Source organism: Triticum aestivum, chromosome 1B, assembly GCF_018294505.1.
Source record: "Triticum aestivum cultivar Chinese Spring chromosome 1B, IWGSC CS RefSeq v2.1, whole genome shotgun sequence".
In the NCBI taxonomy this organism is placed as follows: Eukaryota; Viridiplantae; Streptophyta; class Magnoliopsida; order Poales; family Poaceae; genus Triticum; species Triticum aestivum.
In genome coordinates, this window is record NC_057795.1 from 6,871,768 (window position 1) to 6,877,514 (window position 5,747).

Here is a 5,747-nt window from a genome sequence, read left to right on the forward strand (position 1 = left end):
ACGGAGAGGGGGGAGGGGGGAAGGGGGCGTCGTCCGCGCAGTCGGCCCACCGGAAGGAGGCGCCCAGGGCAGCCGGCGCGGGGAGCGGCGGCGGAGCCGCGGGCGAGGGGGCCTGCAGGGAGGGAGAAGGGGAGGGCGACAGAGGAGTCTCGGCGGCGGCGGCGCAACCGGCTGCGGGAGCGCCCGCGGTGTCGCCCGTCATCTTCCGCCACTTCCGTGCTTTTAACCCAACTCAAGCTGAAGAAACTTATTCAATGGTCACTGCTAACCGCTTTTGGTCCCAAATCTTTGATGCTCCTTTTTCCAATAAACGCTGGTTACATTTCTTTATGCTATTTGTACCCGTCACCGGTTAATGGATGAGTGCTATTGGCGTAGTTGGCTTGGCTCTGAACTTACGTGCCTATGACTTTGTTTCCCAGGAAATCCGTGCATCGGAAGATTCTGAATTTGAGACTTTCTACATCAAAAATATTCTTTTAAACAAGGGTATTCGTGCGTGGATGAAAGCTCAGAATCAGCCTCATGAAAATCTTATATTTCCTGGAAACACTCTTTAATGGAACTTTCGTTTTAGCTGGTCGTGACCAAGAAACCACTGGCTTTGCTTGGTTGGTTGGGAATGCCAGACTTATCAATTTGTCCGGTAAACTTCTTGGAGCTCATGTAGCCCATGCCGAATGAATCGTATTCTGGGCCGGAGCAATGAACCTATTTGAAGTGGCCCATTTTGTACCAGAAAAGCCCATGTATGAACAAGGGTTGATTTTACTTCCACACTTAGCTACTCTAGGTTGGGGAGTAGGGCCCGGGGGGAGGGGGGGAATTCTAGATACTTTTCCGTACTTTGTATCTGGCGTACTTCACCTAATTTCCTCCGCAGTCTTAGGCTTCGGTGGCATTTATCACGCGCTTCTGGGACCCGAGACTCTTGAGGAATCTTTTCCATTCTTTGGTTATGTCTGGAAAGATAGTGTGACTTTGTACTAAATCAGCGACACTTATTTTGGGACGGAGGGAGTATATCATTATTAGAAAGGCATCTGAGAATCACTATGACTGTGAAGATGATAGAAGCCTTGCATCCAGCGCTAATGTGGTTTTTCATTAATATTTTTTTATCACAACATAAGCAAATGTGTTTTCTCTTCTTACGTCTTGATGACATTAAGACTGATAGCTCCTTGCAAGAACAGATCTAAGCGTTTATTTCTTCAACGCAAAAGCGAATGTTTTGTTTCTGTGCATTTCTGCAGCCCAGGCTCATATGCTATTTTTATTTACAAATTAATCGTGCACCAAATGGAGTATATGCCATTTTATCCTAGGGCCGTAATGATGTTAAGATTTTGATGGATTTTGTACAGTACCGTAATTTACTATTAATAATTCCTAGTTTGTATGCCACTTTCTCCAATATTTTCCTCTAGGTTTCTTTGCTATGATATGCCGATCTTTGGAGGGAGCCAAAAACTTACCTTAAATCTGTCAATTTCCATTTCATTCATCTTTCACGTTGCAAGCAATGGACATGAAAAACTGTCTGTTTTTACTTCCCAGATGTGATGGTATGAGCAACTCCAATAGCTCCTATAAAAATCTTCCTAAGAAGTCGTCTTACGGGGTGTCTGTACAATTTAGGGGAGGTTGATGGATGACTAATTTCTCAGTTCCCGTAAACATGTACCCCTAGAATATGTTTTTTTTCCTATTTCTCTTTTAAAATTGGTCCATAACACAAGGTACCTAACATGTCACTGAGAAAATGAAAGGTGATGTCGGTCAGGGAAGGTCCGACGAAGTGGGCGGGGAGGCGCAGAGAAGGTCTGGCGAGGCGGCTGGCTGGCTCGAAGAGGTAGGCAGGCGACACTACCAGCGGCAGAGCAGTGGCTGCAGGGAGAGGTGGGCGGGCTGAACAGCGGGCGGTCGCCAGGCGTTGGCGGACAAGTGCGGGCGGCAGGTGAGGCGGGCCGACGGCGAGGGGGCTGCGTAGCGGCGCGAGGGTGTTCGATGTGAAAGTTCAGGCAGTTTCAGCCCACCAAAATTATATGGGAAGGGTCATTTTCCTGTAAACGCAAGGAAAGTTTGGGGAAATTATAAGGGATCCTGTAAAAGTTTCCGGGTTTACCGGACTTGTTGGAAAATTATTGGAGTTTACAGATACAAGAACTATTGGAGTTACTCTGAGTATGATCAAAACAAATGTAACATGAATATTAAGTCCTACTACATGGAGGTTGGTTACTCTGGACTAGATCATTCATGATTATCCTGTTTGCAAATGCAACTTTCATTCAACCAGTCACTCATTCATGAACTTCTGTCCATTCCTTCATTTCCGGCATGGAATTGGAAACTAAACATGCATGTAGAATGATCCAGAGTAACCAACTTTCATGTAGTGCCAAGCAAGGTCACAAGACTCCGCAGTTTAACCTGAACGGCTCATTCAACACATATACCGTGCAAAGATTTTTTTTCTTCCTAAAAAGAGGTAACAAGGACTAGAGATGTGTACAAGTATTATATATACCCATGCCTTAGGATGTCAAGTTGGGTGTGATATGGACATGTTTAGCTTCAGTCCATTTAAGATATTGGAGGTAAACAAAGAAAATGGGAGAGTCAAGGTCAAGGAGGTGAAGGGAGAATAGACTGATTAGGACCACCAATTTCTTGTCTTGCTTGTAGCCTCGATGGTGTAGGAACTGTCGATGGTGAGTTTGTCGTGAAGAGAGAAAGGAGAAAACCGCACTTGAAGATTAGTTGCTTCTGCTCTACAGCTATGGTTAGTGTATGGTATACATATCCTCTATACAGGCGTTACCACCTACTTCTTTTGTTAGTACTGCCGTTCCATCAATCATAAGTCTTTCAGCCGATCAATTATGCAACTTGATTATTTTTATCAACAGGTGACTATATTTGTTCTACAGGTTGTAGTGATTGTCCTATATGTACCTGATATCTCCTCGGTAGCCTGTCTAGAAATTGTCGGCATTGTGCACTACACAATAGCAAAAGCGATACTAGATGGATGAGATCAATTTGTTACTTTTATACTACATTCACCATTTAGCATCAATAGTTAATATACAAAATGAAAAATATTTCAAGTTGTATAATAAAGTGAGAGTATGCTTTAGTCATGCTTGGTCTTTAGTATGACCACCTAGCCCCGTTGAGGGGATCTCGATCGGACTGTCATTGTTGTTGTGTGGATGAGGGCGGGGGGAGAAGGCCTGGTTTCTCCCGTAGCAAATGGATATAGTCGTCACTGATGTTGTCGGTGTTTGAGAGCTTGGTTAAGTGAACCTGAAGAGGCGGGAAATATGTCATTTTTCTCTCTTGGATCAAATGTCCCTTGTAAAGCGTTATCTTTCTACCGTGGATATGAGAAAAATAATTTAAATCAACATCCGAGTAATAATTGCCATAACTATTATTTGAGTCTGCTGGTGGCACATGTGTTCTCTGCAGCGTGCCAGTGGTTGTGACACGTACGAGAGTGAGTGCGTACATATGTGGCTGTATATAGACAATGCAGCTTGGCCACATGTGGTGGGCATGCCACTTATTGCAAAAAGACCTGAGAAGAGAAGCAACATCTTTGCCCTTGTGAAACACAACACACCACCGGCACTAGTATGCATATTTAGCTGACAGGTGAACACAGTTACTACCTAGCTAGGGTCCCTGGGTGCTTATAAATAACATCCCTGTGGATGCTCCTTTAAAGGCACACCACTCACGCAGTCACGCTTAGCGTCGATCTTCACACACTTCTTCTTCAACATGCCTCCAGATTCACCTACCCTCGCTCTCAAAGCGGCCACCATTCTCGCCATGCTTGCCATGGTGATCCTTCCATCCGTGGGGAGCTCCCCGTCGCTGGGCCAAGAAGAACTAGTAACGACCCCGGCACCAGCATCGGGTCCGGCGCTGGCGATGCGGTGCAGCGAGTGTGGCCCACACTGCACAGGGATGTGCAGAGTCTCTGTTCCCCCGAAGTGCCGCAAGTACTGCGACGTCCCCAGCTGCGAGGACTGCCGGTCTTCCGCGATCGGCAAGTGCAGGGTAGGTTGCACCACTAGTAGCTGTGACTGCGACGGTGAGGCGACCCGGTCATGCTATGGCTTTTGCTCTGGCAGTTCTTCGTGCGCGGACTGCATGAGGCTAACTAGTGAGCAGTGCACGAGTGAATGCAACGGCAAGTGCGCCACCACTTGTACGAACAAAATCAACCAAGGCAAATAGGTCGGCTGGGCCTCTTGGTATGTATCCATACCATCTACGTATGGTATGGATGTTGTAACTGCCATAATATCGTACCTTTTTTGCAGTCAAATAAAAATCTGGTACCTTTCCTTTACTCCTTGTCATAAAATACCTCGCAAATTATTACTTGATGGTAATTTCATTTGGAATTACAACGCGCATGTCATGTGATATTTGTATCTTTTACCATATTTAGTTTTTCGTTTCATAGGATATATTAGATTAAAGACCTGAACATAGATGGTGGTGGTGGTGCTACCACACTGCCACTACTGACAATGTTGCCACTTACTACTAGCACCACTACTACAAATGTTGTCACTTACTACTAGCACTACCATTACCACCACCACTACCTAAATTTCAGTGAAATGGATCATTCAAGATCTACCACCAACACCACCACTACAACCTAAATTTCAGTGAAATGTTAGTACAATAAAAGTAGCACCGACATACAATGGTTCAAGCAAAATTTCATTATCATAGAATCATCTGTGATAAACTTGAGTAAGTATGGTTGATAGGAAGCAATAGCTTCATTTTCTCACAATAATTATAAAAGACAAATTGGAGACATTAAAATTTGATTGCTAGCATGATCAGATGCATAAAGTCGTGCTTCGTGAATAAATTAAAATTTTCAATTGTATGGAAGCAAGGCATCAACAAAGTTGTGCTTTGTGAATAAATTAAGATTTAAATTGTATGGAAGCAAGGCATCAACGGGAAAAGCTTATTTATTAACTGAAGTATGGCAAGTGTTAGGAAGCATGAAATTATATGGCAGCTCAAGATAACTATTTTTGGTTGGGAGATAAAACATTTGTAATGTAGAACATACTAATACTGTGGCCAATAAGAGGATGCATGTTTTGTTACGCATAGATAGGAATTTAACCGATTTACTATTGTCTTGCACAATGCACCATTAGGTATGAATGTGACACAAACGGGAGAAACTGAACTCCCCGACGTGGGATATGGCGCGTGGTCATGACGGGAATGGATCGAGCCAGGGTCATCGTCACTCCACACGATATCACCTCCATTGTCAGCCATCATCGCGAGGACACACAAAACTAACAGAGAAATCACAATCTACATGCCATGCAAAGATCCAGGGTGCCCCATCTCTCTGAGTAAGGGTATATGTTTTTTTAATAAGGGCGGTAAATGTGTTTGTTTAGTAACATGGGTTTTTTTCTTTGAGGGAAATGATAGATGGGGTTGAAACAGAGGCCCACAGGTGGAGCGAGTAATTAGGCCCAACATACAGGAACCAAATTCTGAACTGGGCCATGTTTTTCCCAGACCCAACGTCACAAGCCCAGCTCACAGTTGGCCTTTGTCTCAAAAAAAAATACCTCACAGTTCGCCTATCTGCGTCCTCCTCGCCATGGCTCAAGGTACTCACTCACCCCCACTACCGCCATGGCTCAAGGTACTCACAGTTCGGCACCAGCTTC

General features: G+C 44.6%; 1 pseudogene; it reads left to right on the forward strand.

Annotated features, from left to right (window-relative positions):
* Positions 1-560, forward strand: part of LOC123075532 (photosystem II D2 protein-like) — a 12,698-nt pseudogene extending 12,138 nt beyond the window's left edge.
* Positions 561-5,747: the final 5,187 nt, after the last annotated feature.